General features: G+C 45.8%; 1 protein-coding gene across 2 annotated transcripts in view; it reads left to right on the top strand.

Moving 5' to 3' along the window:
* Positions 1 to 1,927: 1,927 nt before the first annotated feature.
* Positions 1,928 to 17,787, top strand: part of CPNE1 (copine 1) — an 85,123-nt gene continuing 69,263 nt past the window's right edge. For both annotated transcript variants that reach the window (XM_082271322.1, XM_082271323.1), the window contains exon 1: positions 1,928 to 2,049. The gene's annotated coding sequence lies outside the window, so the exon portion shown is untranslated. The remainder of the gene's footprint in view (positions 2,050 to 17,787) is intronic.

Genomic DNA, 17,787 nt, shown 5'->3' with positions numbered 1-17,787 from the left:
GATTCTCTGTCAACCAATCAAAGTTCTGCAGAGTGTAGCTCCACCCTGTTGGTACGGTACTAATGTGCCCCAACGAAAGGGTCCCAAAAAAGTGGTACGGTACGGTTCGGAATTAGGGTACCATTCACAATGAAAACGGCAAAAATTGCGTACCGTACTCTACCGCTCAGTGAAAACTAGCCATTAGTGTCAGATTTGTCGCAGTCTCGTTAAAAATCACTGATCTCCGCCATTACTAGTAAAAATAAATAAAAAGTCCATAAATGTATCCCATAGTTTGTAGACGATATAACTTTTGCACAAACCAATCAATATACGCTTATTTGGATTTTTTTTTTACCAAAAATATGTAGCAGGATACATATTGGCCTAAATTGATGAAAATATTAGATTTTTTAATTTATTGGATATGTTTTCTAGCAGAAAGTAAAAAATATTGTTTTTTCTTTTTTTCCAGAATTCTGGTTCTTTTTTTGGTTATAGCGGAAAAAATAAAAACCGCAGAGGTGATTGAATACCATCAAAAGAAAGCTCTCAATGTGGGGAAAAAATGACTTCAATTTTATTTAGGTACAGAGCCGCACGACCGCGCAATTTTCAGTTAAAGCAACGCAGTGCCGTATCGCAAAAAATAGCCTGGTCATTAACCACTTGCCGTCTGCTCACTAGAGCACTACTGCGGCAAAGTGGCTCGATAACGTCTGACGACGTAGACCGACATTCCACTTTCTCGGCGGCGCGCACGCGCCACCGGAGGCTCGCTCCCGCTGTATTCAGTCACAGCGGGAGTCGGGCCAGGGGAGGAGCAGGGCGATCGCCGCCGCTCTTCCCCGATCGTCGGGGAATCGAGTGTGGAGATCCGCCCGCTTGTGTAAACACAAGCGGCGGATCTCCTAAGTGACAGGCAGGGTCAGATTGCAGGGTTCAGCATAGCTGAACCCTCGATCTGTCCTTGTGTCACATAGTCCCCTCCCCCCACACACGTTAGTAAGCACCAGGCATACATTAACCCCTCCCTCTCCAATACAATTAACCCCTTCCCTGCCAGTGTCATTTTTACAGTAACAGTGCATATATATAGCACTGATTACTGCAGTAATGTCACTGGTACCCCCAAAAGTGTCAAAAATGTCAGTCAAGGGTCCGATCTGTCCGCCGCAATGTCGCAGTCCCGCAAAAAAAAATCGCAGATCGCCGCCATTACTCGTTCAAAAAAAAACCCTCCAAAAATGACAGAAATCTTTCCCTTAGTTAGTAAACGCAATAACTTTTGCGCAAACCAATCAAAATACGCTTATTGTGATTTTTTTTTACCAAACATAGGTAGCAGAAAACAAATTGGCCAAAAATTTTTTAAAAATTAGATTTTTACATTTTTTTGGGGGGGGAATTTCATATAAAAAAATGTGAAAAATATTGTTATTTTTTCAAAATTTACGCTCTTTTTTTGTTTATAGCGCAAAAAGTAAAAATCGCACAGGTGATCAAATACCACCAAAAGAAAGCTCTGTTTGTGGGAAAAAAAGGACGTCAATTTCGTTTGGGTACGGCGTCGCACGACGCGCAATTGTCAGTTAAAGTCGCACAGCGCCGAATCGCAAAAAGTGGCCCAGACGTAAGACAGCAAAATCCTCCGGTGGTAAAGTGGTTAAGGGGGTAAAACTTTCCGGAGCTGAAGTGGTTAAATTACAATTCTGGATCTGTGATCCGTATATTCCTTGTGTGTTTCTAGCTGGGAGATCTAGTTCTGCTGCTCATGTCAGTAAAGATTCCTGGTGTGTTTCTAGCTGGGAGATCTAGTTGTGCTGCTCATGTCAGTAAAGATTTGCTGTTACATGTATTGCCTGTAGTTGAGTGTCCTGTCCTTGCTGCATTGTGGGCTGCACATGGAGGAGGGTGTAACCTGGGTGTGATCAGACAGCCCTATCTGCCATTTCTGCCTGAACACAAGAAACCTCCTCCTACAGAAAGGAAGGTGCCTCACCCCTCCAGACAGACAGCTGCACTACAAACTCTGCAATCTCTTACACCAGCTTGTCTCTTTCTAAGGTAAGCATGGGGGACTAAATATAGAATGTGAGGTCTTTGGAACTTTCCGCCTTCTCCGAATAATCTGCAATGTCTGCTCCCAGGAGGGTACAGCTTCCCCCTTCTTGTGTTTCTAATTTACTCCCCCCCCCCCCCATCCTGTGCCTAAACACACCCTAAAGCCTGAGATCTTGTTAGGTTTTTACTATACAGATGTTTTTTAGGATTCTGTGTATTTCTGTTTAGTCAAAAATCGCTTCTGTTGCGATGTGTTTAAACTGCAGTTGTGTTTTTGTGTTGCTGTCCTGCTCCCAGTAGTGCATGTTCTACAGCAAGGCCTTATTGTGTGCCTGGAGTAAAAACTGTCTGTGTTCCCACGTTTCACAAAGTGAAATTCGGGTTTTGCAAAGCTTGCGCTGTAATATTTCCGGTTTTATTAGTTCTTAAACTTTTTTGCTACTATAGAAAGTACTACACCTATCTCCTGGAATGCATGTTTAAGCCTAGGTTCACACTGATGCGATGCAGGAAACGCAGCGACCACATTGCAATCACACAGCGTCTGCTGCGGGTAGGGTTGCCACCTCATCCCTTTAAACCAGGACACACATTAATTGCACAGGTTCTGAGGCTAATATAATGCAAATAAGGCACAAAGTGATTTTGATTACCACTTTAATCAGCCACAGAACCTGTGTAATTAATGTGTGCCCTGGTTTAAAGGGATGAGGTGGTGACCCCCAGCTGCGAGTGTCAATGTTATACTACCGACACCCTGAGGGCCGGTTCACATTATTGCGAGTGCGGCGATTGCATGTAATTCGGAGCGCACTGCTCCTTCATTACATGCGATCTGATGTGCGGATGCGAATTCAGCCATACACTTTGTATGGCTGAATTCGCACTGTATCCGCACCAAACTCGCACATGACTTTTTTTTTTTCAGCCACATCAGGATCGGATCGCACAGTGGTTCACACTTGTGCGATCCGATCCTGTGCGAACTGTCAGATCGCACTGCGATATGCGATCAAACTGGGGGTGTCATTAACATTTAATTGACACCCCCTGTGTATCGCATATGGCAGTGTGAACTGCCAGGGGTGCGTTTGCGATGCGGGAACAGGCTGCGAATTCGCAGCCTTCCCGCATCGCACAAGTGTGAACCGGCACTTAAACAGATTGCTAAACGCAGTGCGATTGCCAGAATCACATTGCATGGGTGTGCGATTAAGGTTCAGAAAAAAAGGGTCCTGCGCTATTTTGGTGTGGATGCGATTTGAGCATATGATGTGCATAGGAATGCGATGTGATTCCTGTGCGAATCACATGCGGTGTTTGCAACGCACAAGTGTGATCCCAGGCTAAAACTGCACTGGGAACTGGGAGAGTTTGAATGTGATTGGTTGCTATGGGAAAATGCAGTGTGTCTGAGACCGTTGATAATTAAAGCCCCTTTCACACGGATGTTCCGATGGAGTCCTCCTGCCTGTTTTTTAGGCGGACCGATCTGAACCTCCTTTCTTCTCTGTGGAGCAGCGGACGTAAACGGACATGTGTCCGTTTACATAGAAAATAGTGTAGTGCGCTCCACAAGAATAAGAAAAATAAATTCACATCTAAATAATTCAAATTGTTGGTGATTCCCACACAATATGAAAAACCTTTAAATAAAGTTGTAAAGAAAAAATAGTGTACAAATAAACATATTAAAAGGCATGTTATCCATAACACATATAGGATGAATAAAGTCCGCGGATCATTCACACTGATCCCAAAACAACCAAAGAATGAACTTCAATAAATCAGGAGGTCTTCAATCCAGTCATCAATGAATCCAATATATCCTTATATGTGAAGTAGAGGGAATAGCCCCTTACCAGATAACGTTGCAATGTGAGCCTTAAGGCCCCGTTCACACAGGGGCGATCCGACTTCGGGGGGCGACCTCCGAGGTCGAGGTGCGAGCAGCGCGCCGCGACCTCGGAGCGGCTGCCATGGACTTCATAACATTGAAGTCTATGGCGGTCGCCTCCGGGTCGCCCCAAAGAAGCTCCGGACCCTTTTTCTAAGTCGGAGCGACTTGTGTCACTCCTATTAGAACGGGTCTGCAGCTTCCCTATGGAAGGCGACCTACAGCGACCTGTGAGGCGACCAGGTCGCCTTTAGTGTGAACGGGGACTAATCGGGAACATAATATGTAAATATGTTGTTTATTTGTACACTATTTTTTCTTTACACCTTTATTTAAAGGTTTTTCATATTGTGTGGGAATCGCCAGCAATTTGCATTATTTAGATGTGAATTTATTTGTATTTCTTATTCTTGTTGAGCGCACTACACTATTTTCTATTTTCACTATTTTCTTTTTTAAATCAGAAAACATCTTTATTGAGAGAAATTCACATTACCACAGTGAAACAGCAATACACAGTACAAGCATAGTAACATGAAAACACCATTTTCACTATTTTCAATTTTAGTGCTGCCGCAAAATTGGAAGGTTTCTTTTCACAATGTGTCAGTTTACGCCTGCCTACAGCCAATCCGATCTGCCAAAAAGAGACGGATGGGGATCTGTTTCCCTTCCATCCAGCGGATTGGATCGCATGACAGGTGGTCCCTTGACAACCGGTCGCCCATAGAGGAGAGTGGTTGTGTCCTTATTATGCAGAGCTGACACGGACCTGTCATCCGCCTGCTTAGCGAGGATCAGTGGACAGATCCCTTGCCGAGCAAGCGGATTGCAGCCACAGTCAGCCCCGTGTGAAAGCCTTAGGCTGCATTCACATGTCAGCTTATAATCGCGGGCAGAACCGCCGCGGTTCCGCCCGCGATTCAGAGATTTATTGCAAATCGCGGGACGCCTAGCGTTGCCCGTTGATTTGCAATAGCCCCCCAAACGCCGAGCGATGTTGCCGCGATTTACGCCCGCCGAATCGCGGCAACATCGCGCAAACAAAATCGCGGGACGCAATACGCTCCAAAGAAGCTCTTGTACTTTTTTGGAGCGTATTGCGTCCCGCGATTTTGTTTGCGCGATGTTGCCGCGATTCGGCGGGCGTAAATCGCGGCAACATCGCTCGGCGTTTGGGGGGCTATTGCAAATCAACGGGCAACGCTAGGCGTCCCGCGATTTGCAATAAATCTCCGAATCACGGGCGGAACCGCGGCGGTTCTGCCCGCGATTATAAGCTGACATGTGAATGCAGCCTAAAAGAGGAGTTCCGCGTGGGGGGGAAAAAAAAATAAAAAATGAAGTCAGCAGCTACAAATACTGTAGCTGTTGACTTTTAATATATAGACCCTTACCTGTCCAGGGAGCCTGTGATGTCGGCACCCAAGCCGATTTTCAGATCGGCTGTCAGGTGCTGCCGCCGCCATTCATAATAAGGGAGACCGGCAGTGAAGCCTTTCAGTTTTACAGATGATTCCCTACTGCGCATGCATGAAGCGCGCTTTCTAATTGGCCCAGTGGCGGTGGAAGAAGGAGGGGGGTTGAGCTTCCAAAGGACGTCGCCGCAGCGCTGTCTCCCGGAAGTGGGGAAGGATATCTGTCAAAAACAGGTACCCCCCCCCCCCAAAGGTCCCAAATGTGTCACTGGAGATCAGCAGAAGTTCCACTTTTGGGTGGAACTTCGCTTTAAGCACTATGGGCTCCATGTCTAAGGCACGTTCACACTTGCAACTTTGGACATCAAAGTTGCATGGCAAGTTGTTCTCCATGTTTTCCAATGATTATAATTCATATATGTGCAACTTAAAGTTGCAGCAACTTCAGAGAAGTTTATGCACTACTTTGGTCCGACTTTCATGCAACTTGAGGTCCATGGACTTCAATATTAAACTTCATAAGTTGCATGAAAGTCGTGCCTGAATCTTATATAATGCAACAGTTGTCCCTTATCACTGGTCAGTCGTATCCAAGTTGCACCCATCTAAAGTTGGCGCTACTTTGGAGTCGTACAAGTATGAATAGAGCCTAAAGCTGGCCATAGAGGGATCAAATCTTCAGCAGGGACTGGCTGAGATTCAATCCATCTATGGGCAGGCTGGTTGTACTGAAGTTGATCCATCGATCGACTTCAGTACAACCAGCCTGTTGTATTTGTATGAGATCACTGCTGTTGGTTATAGCCACTGGCAGGAAAGGCTCCCCTTTGGCAGAACACAATAGTGCTGCGGGAGGGATTCCCCCATCAACACTGACCGTGTTAAAGGATGAATAAGGGTCTTTTTTTTTTTTTTTTTTTCTTTCCTTACACCAGGGGTGGAAAGAAAGAACATTGTATAATCTATGGCTTGGGGTGGTAAAAACAGATGGCTGAGCCCCAGTTTTACCACCCCCCAGGTCACCCACTCAAATACTAGGATTAATGCCTGACAGGGCTGTGCACAGGCCATAGCATTTTAAACTCGGGCTGCAAAGTTTACCAGGCATCACCAAGTTCAGGAGGAGCGCCCCGCAACCATAAGCCAAATGGTTAGCTCGCAGTTGCGGTGCGATTTCATTATTATTTTTTTTTTTTTTTTTTTTTAACTACAAAACCCACCTTGGGATTGAAGAAGGAAAAAAAAGCAGACATTCAGGATTGCCTGCCTTCCAATTGCTGCTCTACCATCTTCTGAAAAGCGATCCACCTATTTGTTTTGTAAAGTGCTGTGCAAACTATTGCTGTAGATCCTGCATTATAGTAATAATTCTAATGAATGGGCTACCTTAACACAATGCACTGCAACAATGGAACTGGCCCCTTACAGATGATACGGTCACCTGCGACTCCACAGCTATTTCAGAATTGCTGAAATGTAGGTTGCAATGTTCTGTGCACTCTTGCTAAACCAGCATTGATGCGACCTGGCTGCATCCTTTACAACTGAGTTTCAGCAATATTTTGGGAATCAACAGAGCTGCCTCCATTTATGTTCAGGTAATTTTATTTGAGTGAGTCTGCTGCTGGTGGGATTTTGCCATGAAGGCCGGTTCTCACCATAGAAACGCAGTCCAGATTGTTTTCTGCATACGCGTCATTGACACGTTTTTAATGCGTTCCAGTGCGTTATTGATGCAGTCCATTGCATTTTTCTCTCCCTCTTTTTTTTCTTACCCCTCAACAAGGACGTGTGTTCCAGTGGGTTTTTTTTTTTTTGGTGCTTTCCGGTGCATTTTACCGCGTCCCAGTACAGTCCAGTGCAGAAAAAATGCAGCATGTTCTACTTTTTTTTTTTTACTGGAACTGACCACTGGTATGAACTATGCCATTGAAAACCGTATAACCTACTATCCATGCATTTGTGATGCAGAGAAAAAAAAAAAAAAAACGCACCTGACTGCATGTGGTGTAAACTGGCCCCGAATGTCAAAAAAAAAAAAAAATGCACAAAACTTTAGCTGTTGCCAATAGGCTTCATCTTTTATTGGGAAATTTAAACAACTCTATACTATGGGCAACAACCATTCTTTGGTACCTATAATGCTCCAGGTATGATAAATCAGCTGTTCATGTTCAAATCCCCATGCAAATCCAGCATGTTCACAGATGTGCCAGCGGTCTCTGCCAGGTATTTAGGACCTGGCAGAGCCCTGCGGTGCATCTGCATACATGCAAGGGATTTGTGTGCACAAATACCTGTGACACGCACAGAAATTCCATGCGGGTGCAGATTCATGCACAGTTGCTTCTTGCGGTGCTTGTGCATCCTTGGTAACATGCTGCCTTCTGGGATAGGTATGATGTGGCGATCCCAGGTGGCAGTGGGGCCCGGCCTAGGCCAATAAGCAAGTGCTTTTAAGTTGACCTCTGCTTTAAAGTGGTATAATTTATTTTTTCTTTTTACATAGCCCCCCCCCCCCCCCTGCATCTTTATGCCATAATGTGCTAGTATGCACCACATACCAGCACCTTGTGACAGATTTACATGTCAAAGGAAGCTCTCCCAGTACTGTGCTGTCAGTGCAGGAGCGCTTCCATCTTCACCCGGTCTTCTTTCCAGGTTCACTCTATTCAGCTGCTTGAATGACCGAGCCGTGATGACAACCATTCCAAGCACAGACACAGCAGTCACATCGCCACAACACATAGTGATGTACAGTGAACTGCGCATACTCAACTCAGTGTACGTAACTGCTGACAGACAGGGGGAAGCATTTATGGCAGAAGAAACTGATGGGATCCTTTCTGCTATAGAAGCCCTGCCTGTCAGCTGTGATTGCTGTTGCAAGTAAAAAATATACATTTTATTTTTTTTGTTTCTGGAGCCTCTAAAGCATTGCACCAGCGGTCAACATTAGAGCTGAACGATAGTCGATATGATATGACCCCCCCCCGGGGTTAGGTAGGAGCTGGCTTTGCCACTTGCTTCAGTAAGGGGGGTGGATGTGATTGTTGCTGACCGGGCTGTCCGGATCGCACACGGGGGTTTTTGAGCAAGTTCCCGGCCCCCTGGGGTTAGTGACTGGGGCAGGGATGTCCTTTGGGCTCCCTGCAGTGGTTATAGGTTTGGGGGGGGGGGGCAGATTTTTCTTCATCCGCGGCTTTGCGCCTCACGTGTCTGGCCGAAAATTTTGTCCACGGCCTACTCGCGGCGCTCGGGGTACCTGACCGAGATGAAGTACCTGACCGAGCTGAGGTGCCTGACCAAGCTGACCGGCGGATGCCTCACGCGGCTGCGTTGGTCCAAAAACTGAGGCCCTGGCTTGCGGCTAATGGAGCTGGCTGTCTTGAGTGATTGACCAGGCGGTCTGAACTCCTAACCGAGCTGTCAGAGTTGCTGATCAAGCTGACGGCGGACTCACGACCAGATCCGGCCCCAAATTTAGGCCGCGCCTATGCGGCCTACTCACTGCTGTTGACCAGGCTGTTTGAGCTGCTGAACAGGGTGATACAGCAGCGGATGGGCGTCCACCCTTCCACCCCCCCTCAGGTGGGTGGACATATGGACTGCCTTGCGCCATAGGGGCATTGTTGTGTGGGGGTATTCTGTCTTCGTCACGGCTGGCCCCCTCTTCCCCTTTATAGGGGGCTATGTCTTTTTTATGGTGGGCGACCCCTAGGTCTAATATGGGTCTCTTTGTGGAACTTTAGCCGCCCTCTCCTTGCGGAACTGTGGTCTGCGACCTCCCCTGCTTATGTTCTCAGAGTGAGCTTAGCATATAGCGACTTTACTGGGTCCGTGTCCACGCACTTCGGGTGCTCTGCTGTGAGGATGATTCTTCTTTTTTTTTTTTTTTTTTTTTTTTTTTTTTTTTTTACAGCACATGCGCATGCAAGGGTGCTGGTGGATGCACTGATTGTATCGGTGCAAAAAATGTTTAACATGGGGGGCGCCATTCCTCTGGGGGCCTGTAGACCCCAAAAAGAAGCAAAGGTACTCCTTTTTCCTGTCTACTGTGACAAAATTGTCGCGAGTCAGTGGAGTTGTTCTAAACGCAATAATGGTAACACGCATGGTGTGGCTAAAAAGCTGGTCAGCGGACCAGGCTTCTAAAAAGGCTCTATCAGATCTCCCCTTTTCCAGGGGACCACCTATTTGGGTCTTTGTTGGATGAACTGATCAAAGGACTCACAGATGGGAAGAGTATTCTTCTTCTTCCTCTATCCGCTAAGGGCAAGTCACCGTGTAATAGACGGGGCCCTTATTTTTCAGCACACAGGTTGCCCTTTTCGTGCCTTTGGCACGGAGGAGAAAGGACCTAAGCAATTTAGGTCATCTGGGGGTTCCAAGAAGACGTGGTCGGGTAAGCCGAGAACAGGCCCTTCCAGATCTGAGGACCAATTTCCATCTGCATGAAAGGACGCCCTCACCCGTATCAGGGGTGGGGGGGACGTCTTAGTTTTCTGTTGAACACCTGGGACCTCCTTGATTCAGGACAAATGGGCCCACAAGCAGCTCTGATCGTGTTACAAGATCTAATTCAGGTCCCGACCGTCGGACAGATTCTTCCCGTCAAATCTACGCCTGTCTTCAGATTGGTTAAGGGATCTATGAGAGGCGGTACCAGATCTACTGTCGCAAAGGGCGATTGTGCCAGTTCCCTCTCGGGAACGCTTTCAAGGGTTTTATTCAAACCTGTTTACTGTTCACCAAAAAGAAGGGAAAGTGCGTCCAATTCTGGACCTCAAGGCTCTAAATCACATTGTACGGGTAAAGGGGTTTCGAATGGAGTCCATTCACACGGTAGTGACGTTCCTACACCAAGGAGACTTTTTGGCCTCTATCGATATTGAGGACGCATATCTGCACATCCCTATTTATGCTGGACACCAGCGTTTTTTAAACGTCACTTTAACAGAGGAACGTTATCAATTTGTGACGTTACCCTTTTGGTCTCGTCTCCGACCCCAGGGTCTTCACCAACGTGTTGGCTCCGGTATTGGCATTACTGTGACAACGGGGGATTGCGGTACTAGGTTACCTGGACGATCTCCTCTTAAGAGCAGACTCCCACTGGTGGGCGATCTGTCAATCACTGTACGGACTCTTCAAGAGTTCCGTTGGACCATCAATTTCAGAAAATCTACTCTGGTCCCAGCCTCCAAAATGGTTTATCTGGGACTGACTTTGGACTCAGCCTCTGCGAGGGTGTTTCTTCCCCCGGAAAAGTTGCAGAGGGCGATTCAGCGAGCTCTAGGCCTGATGTGTCTACCTTCGGGGTAGTTCCGTTTGCTCAGTTCCACCTCTGCAAAGGGCTATTCTTGTCAAGTGGAACAAGGATCCAAAATCTTGGACAATCTGATTCGGTTGAGTCAAAACGCAAGAAGTGCTCTTCTGTGATGGCTCCATTCCTTGGCCCTGCATCAGGGCAAGCCCTTCCTTCCATTGTATTGGACTGTGGTTTCCACAGACGCTAGCCTGTCTGGCTGGATGGGGTGTACTTGTAAAGCATTGTGTCCAGGGGAATCTGGACTCTGAAAGAGTTGACTTCCAATCAATATTCTGGAACTCAATCAGACAATGCCATGGCCGTGGTTTACCTCAATCAAGGGGGCGCCAAGAGTGTCCTGGCGGCCCAGGAGGTGGCCTAGCTCTTAATATAGGCAGAAAATTTTGTTCCAGCCCTCTCCGCCGTGCATATACCTGGAGTGGAGAACTGGCAGGTGGATTACTTGAGTCTTTAGGTGTTGGATCAGGGGGAATGGTGCCTGCACCCAGAGGTATTTCACCTGTTGTGTGTCTGGTGGGGGGACACCCGATGTAGACCTGTTAGTTTCTCGGTCAACGAGAAGGTACAGAGGTTTGTAGCCAGGTCTTAGGATCCTCCTGGCCGACGCCACAGATGCGCTGGTGGCTCCTTGCGGTCAGTATAGGCTGATCTATGCATTTCCAGAAGATCTTTTGTCTCAAGGGCCGATCTTCATCCTGCTTTAAAGTCGCTGGCTTTAACAGCGTGGCTGTTGAAAGCCAGGTATTGAAGGCTAGAGGTCTTTCTGGCTCAGTGATTCCTACACTTTTGAAGGCTAGAAAATCTACCTCCCAGGAAGATTTATCATCGTACGTGGAAATCGTACGTTTAATGGTGTGAACCGATTAAGGTGCATCCACGCTCCTTTTCAGGGGCTAGGATATTGGCTTCCCCCCAAAGAGGGGTTGAGCAGAGGTTGGCCTTGGGTACTATTAACCGGTTGCCGACCGCCGCACGACTATATACTGCGGCGGTCAGCCCCGGCCAGGCAGAGTGACGTATCGGTACGTCACTCGCCTGTCACTGACTTGCGAGCCTATAGCGAGCGGGCGCGCGCCCGCCGAGGCGCGCGCCCGCCGCGGCTCGTTCACAGGCAAGTCAGTGCGTGTGACCGGCGGACTCGATGTCCGCCAGTCACACTGCGATCGCTCCTGTGAAGGGAGAAAGACAGAGCAGCTTGTGTAAACAAGCTGCCTGTCAGTTCTCCCTGTGTAAAAGTAAAGATCTGACCGTTCTACTATGTAGAACGGTTGATCTTTGCTTTTACACCAATAGCAATGTCCCTACACAGTAGAAAGCACGCCCCTAGGACACACTTAACCCCTCCCTGTCCAATAAAGTTAACCCCTTCCCTGCCAGTGTCATTTTTGCAGTAACAGTGCATATGTATAGCACTGATTACTGCAGTAATGTCACTGGTAACCCCAAAAGTGTCAAAAATGTCAGTCAAGGGTCCGATCTGTCCGCCGCAATGTCGCAGTACCGAAAAAAAAATCGCAGATCGCCGCCATTACGCGTTAAAAAAAAAAACACCAAAAATGACAAAAATCTTTCTCTTTGTTAGTAAACGCGATAACTTTTGCGCAAACCAATCAAAATACGCTTTTTGCGATTTTTTTTTTTTTTTTACCAAACATAGGTAGCATAAAACAAATTGGCCGAAAAATGTTAAAAAATTTTGATTTTTACTTTTTTTTTGGGGAATTTCATATAAAAAAATGTGAAAAATATTGTTATTTTTGCAAAATTTACGCTCTTTTTTTGTTTATAGCGCGTGATCAAAAAATTGCACAGGTGATCAAATACCACCAAAAGAAAGCTCTGTTTGTGGGAAAAAAAGGACGTCAAATTCGTTTAGGTACAGCGTCGCACGACCGCGCAATTGTCCGTTAAAGTCACGCAGTAAAAAATCGCAAAAAAACCCCTGGTCCTTTAGCAGCCAAATCCTCCGGGGCTTAAGTGGTTAAAGGCCAGGTGTCGGCTTTGGCAGTGTTTTTTCAATGCCTTTTAGCTACGCATTCTTTGATTCGCACTTTTATCCAGGGAGTTCCTCATATGGCTCCTCCGATACGGTCCCCATTACCTCCATGGGATCTTAACTTGGTACTGTATGTTCTATAAAAATCTCCCTTTGACAACTTAGGGAGATTCCTCTGCTTACACTCACAGAAAGTAGCCTTTTTGGTGGCTATTACCTCTGCTGCAGAGTGTCTGAATTGGCGGTGCTGTCCTGCTGTTCTCCTTCTCTAGTGGTCCACAGAGATTAAGTGGTACTTTGACCTTTATCAGTCGTTTCTTCCTAAGGTGGTTTCTGATTTCCATTGAATGAAGACATTGTGCTGACTTCACTCTGTCCTAAGCCCAAGCATCCCAATGAAATTGCCTTGCATTCTTTGGCTGTGGTTCGGGCAATTAGGGTTTGCCTTTGCGGTTACAGAGTTTTTCAGGAAATCAGACTCTCCTTTTTGTCCTCATGGAAAGACCTCGGAAGGGATTGCCTGCGTCTGCTGTGACCATATTCAGATGGGTTAGACAGACGGTGGTACAGGCGTATTCACTTAAGTGTCAGGTTCCACCTTTCCCTGTGATGGTGCATTCTGCTAGGGTGCTCCTGGGCCTTTCGCCATCAGGCGTCGGTAATACAAGTTTGCAAGGCGGCAACTTGGTCATCTGTGCACACGTTCACTAAATTCTACAAAGTAGATGTGTTGGCATCTTTGGATGCTTCTTTTGGCCGCAAGGTTTTGCAGGCTGCTGTTTAAAAGCGCAATTTTTTTTCTCTGAGGGTGTATGTTGTTTCTAGGTGAGCTCCAGTGGTTTCTGAGTGAGCTCTGTTACCTGGTTGGGTAAGTTTTTTTTTTTAGCCTTTGGGGAATTACGTTCTTCCTTTGAATTGTTTTCCCATCCCTCATGCAAATACTACTTTGGGACGTCCCAATGGTTAAGAAGCATATGGAGCTGCGTCTGTCAATGAACGATAGAGAGAACTGGATTTTTGACTTGTAAAATCCTTTTCTCTAAAGTTCATTGACAGACGCAGCACCCGCCCCTCTATTTCTGAGTGGGTTCGGTTTTTTTTTTTTAACTTCTGACACTTTTTGCAACAAAACTGAATCCTAAATGGGTGTATGCCTTCAGGGACTGCCCCATAGGCGTGGTAAAGTTGTTTTTTTTATTTCCTGCCTAGTGTCCTACTCCTGTAGGGGGCAGCATAACCCAATGGTTAAAAGGAATATAGACCTGCGTCTGTCAATGCACTTCAGAGAAAAGGATTTTACAGTCAGTCAAAAATCTATTTATTTTTTTGTGGGGGGGGGGGGGTTTCAAAAAAATGCGCTTACACTTAGTGAACACATGCGGTCGAACAAAAATGTGAGAGTGTCTCTTTAATGGACTTTTAGAAGTTTTATCTTCCCAAAGAAAAATATCTCACTCTTCACAATCACACCATCATGTGATCAGTTTTTACCAGTAACTATATTTGTGATCAACTATGAAGAACACGAAGGGCAAAATTAGAGCAAAAATATTTGCTACTCCTTCCGTCCAACCAGATATTGATGTTAGTTCATCAAAAACAGTGCCAAATATCACACTAGTTTTATGTTGCCCTACTTACTTTTATAATTAAAAATATTACAAAAAAATGTTTTATTACTCGGGTACATTATCCATATCGGTGATCATGACTGCTGAGAAGCATAGGCTCATGTATGACCAACTAATAAACCAATACCTTGCCCCCAAACAGACACAGAAGCTGATTAAGTTTAAAATAGGGCAAGGCCACATCTATAGTGAACTTTGCAAAAGTAACAACTTTCCAAATGTACCAAACCACAATACCAGTCGCGGCTATTATGTGAACACCCATAAAACATAAACTCCTAGTCTAAGAGGCCTGTCCTTACCATCAGTGCCAGACAGACATTAGACTGGCCCCAGAATTGAACTTGAGGGCAAAGCCCATAAAGCAACATCAATTGCTGCCAAGGTTTAAAACGGCCACACTTAAGTCAGTGACACACTGACGAACCCCCCCCCCCCCCATCGCAACCAGCACCTGCTCAACACCAGATTGTAGGCCAAGATTACCATATTTAGGACAATCCTTTAAATGAACACCATAAGGTCTCATACTGTTATCTACCCCAAGACCCCTGTGGCGGACAAAAATGCCACCAATCCTGTGGACAAATTTGAAAACCTAGGCATTCACCTTGAGGCGAAACAGCTCCAAACAAGAACAAAGTACGTGATGGGTCAAAACCAGAGAAGGGGACAATGTTGGACCAAATAATACATGGTAAAAGTGGCACAACATTGAGCAAAAAACATGCTTAATAGGGTAGACTAAACCTACAGACTGGTAATGCCCTACATTGTTCCCCTATGCATAAATGATAAGAATGAAGAGACCTGAAACCAATTGTCTCAGGTAATACCAGCAACCAGCGTAGGCCATGAAAACTGCGACAACTAATTCTGCCAACTGCAAAGGAAAATTCTACCCACAGTGTCAAAATTTGGTATGGCAAGAGGTCCAATAAACAAAGAAGTCAGCGATAATCTAAAGTAATGCTGGGTAGAAACATTAAATCAGAACAAAAGGTGAGGATGAGCATATAACAAAAATTTAAATAAATCCCATCTACCTAAAAGCCATCTCTCTTATCCAAAAAAAAACATCCTATGGGCAGCAATGGCTGCACCAATGAGGAAGGAGTATGTAGGAAAAATCAGTAGGAGGCAAGGCCAGCTGGGAAAGGAAAAGGCGGAAAAGCCGAAAATATTGGAATTTGCTGAGGTTGGAGTAATCAGCGTGAGATCAAAGCAAAGAATTCCGTGATCAGCACAGTCTCTTGAGTTACCACCAACTGAGCGTTTATCCTCGGCGATAAGTTCACTAATCCTAAAGGTGCCAAAGAATGCCCAAGAAAAGGCAACTAGAAACAAGAGAGCCCTAAATGCATAAACAGACGGGCAAAATGGAGAGGATCTCGCTTAAAGAGGTTGTAAACCCCCCCCCCCCCCAAATTTTTTTTTTCTTTTTGCAACCTGCAAGAGAAACACATAATGAGCTAGTATGCATCCCATACTAGCTCATTATGAAATACTTACCTTAGAACGAGCCCCCGCCGCGCCGTCCGCTTACCTGTATGACGGGCGACATGTCCAGTCGCCCGTCTTCTGGGATCGCGGCATCCGGCCATCTGATTGGCCGGAGCCGCGGTGACGTCACTACCGCGCGTGAGCCGACGGTCACGGCACGGAGCTCTGAAGGAATGGCACGAGCGGCCGTTCCTTCAGAGCGCATGCGCCAGTGACGTCACTGGCTGCACGTAAGGTAAATATCTCCTAAACAGTACATGTTTAGGAGATATTTACAGTACCTATAGGTAAGGCTTACCTATAGGTACAAGTTACAGAGGAGGGTTTACTTCCTCTTTAAGTTGCGCACCGAAAAAGCCGCCCCCGCATGAAAAAGACAGCCTCCTTCCAGCTCCTGCATGAAGAGTCCCCACCACTTGCACTACACTTTTAATGTAGCGACATTCTTATGGGCCGGGTGGCAGGGCCTAACAGGCTAATTGGTCTGGCACCCCCATAAAGCGAATGCACTGATGCCAGTATGATAATACTGGCCAGAGGCTATTGACTGTCCTGACGTTTGGACAGACCGGCGGCCGCACTTAATGCAACTGGCAGCCGCCAATACTAGTAAGTGTGGCCTTCCCTCCTCTGCGGCTTTTGTAGTCTTCTGGATGAGAAGTAAAGCTGGAAAACATATTTTTTTTGTTTGCTCGTGGTTTTTGCAAAATGTATTGTAATTAAACATACACAGGTAAAAGATCTTTCAGTCTGTGTGTTGACACATTTTGGGGTTATTTTTGGATTGATTAAGTCCTAATGCTTTGACTATTAAACGGGGTTGTGACTGTCACATGACCACCTTCAACTGGCACTGTAGTTGGGTAGGTCCCCCATCCCCAGTGTTCCTCCTGGGATAATTGGCAATGACAGCCAAGAGTGGTACTTGTGTGGTCAGATGGTCAGATCAGCATTGTATGTCCAATCTACAAATATGGATTTAGCCCAACCCTATCTGCTGGCCCAATGTCATGTCATTTAGGGTATTTTAGCAGGTGAATATGAGCACTTCCACCACTGGAAGTGCTTTTGTTCTCACTTGGCACTGGCATTTGTTCTGACATCAGTTTGAGATGTTTCAGTGATCATTCAGAATTCATTGACAGGTGCACTTGTCCTCCTTATGACCTGCATTTACCTGTGCGTAATGCAGATTTGGCATTCCAATAGACTTGCATAGATATGGAAAACCTACTTGAAGCAAGCAAAACCCTCTCAACACGGCTTAGTGTCCATTCATAATCTTTGGGAGTAGAGGACTGCACTCCAACTTGAAAATTGCAAAAGTTTATTGAAGAATTCAAAAATCCATGATAGACAAAATAATCAAAGACCGGAGACAGAGCATAGTTGACGCGTTTCATGAAGTCAGATTTGCTTAATCATAACAGACTTAGGGTCCATTAACACCAGCTGCTGCGTTGGTGAAGCCTAAAGAGGAAGGGGTGTGGTTTGCAGGTGACAGAGGGGGTCTTAAACAGGAAGGGGTGTGGTCTTGCCAGGAAGGGGTGGGTCATATTTAAATTAGGGATGCATGAATTTATTTAGGTCTAGAGCAGCACAAAACCTAAATACACCACTGATGGTATCATATCACTGTTGTGGAAGGACTTTCTTTTAATTATATACAGTTTTTTATTTATTGCTTTCATTGCACAATCTTTCATTGGTTTATGGATTTTTATCCTTTTTATATAGCGCAGCTTCATTTTTAGTGTTTGCAATAAGCAACATGCTTGTATTTGTGGGGCATACAAAAAAAAAAAAAGCCGGTATTCTTAACATTGGCATTGTTTTTGCCTAATATGCATGAGGCCTTACAGTTGTATGCAGATTTGTTGCTAGGGGCAATGAGAAATTTGTACACAAGTGAGCCTCAAAAACATCACCGTTGCTGATTAGTTGCTATAGACTACGTCTGTGTT

The sequence above is a fragment of the Pelophylax lessonae genome (genome assembly GCF_965119305.1).
Source record: "Pelophylax lessonae genome assembly, chromosome: 11".
Taxonomy (NCBI): Eukaryota; Metazoa; Chordata; class Amphibia; order Anura; family Ranidae; genus Pelophylax; species Pelophylax lessonae.
The sequence above is the reverse complement of the archived record's forward strand: the minus strand, read 5'-3'. Positions and strand labels throughout refer to the sequence as shown.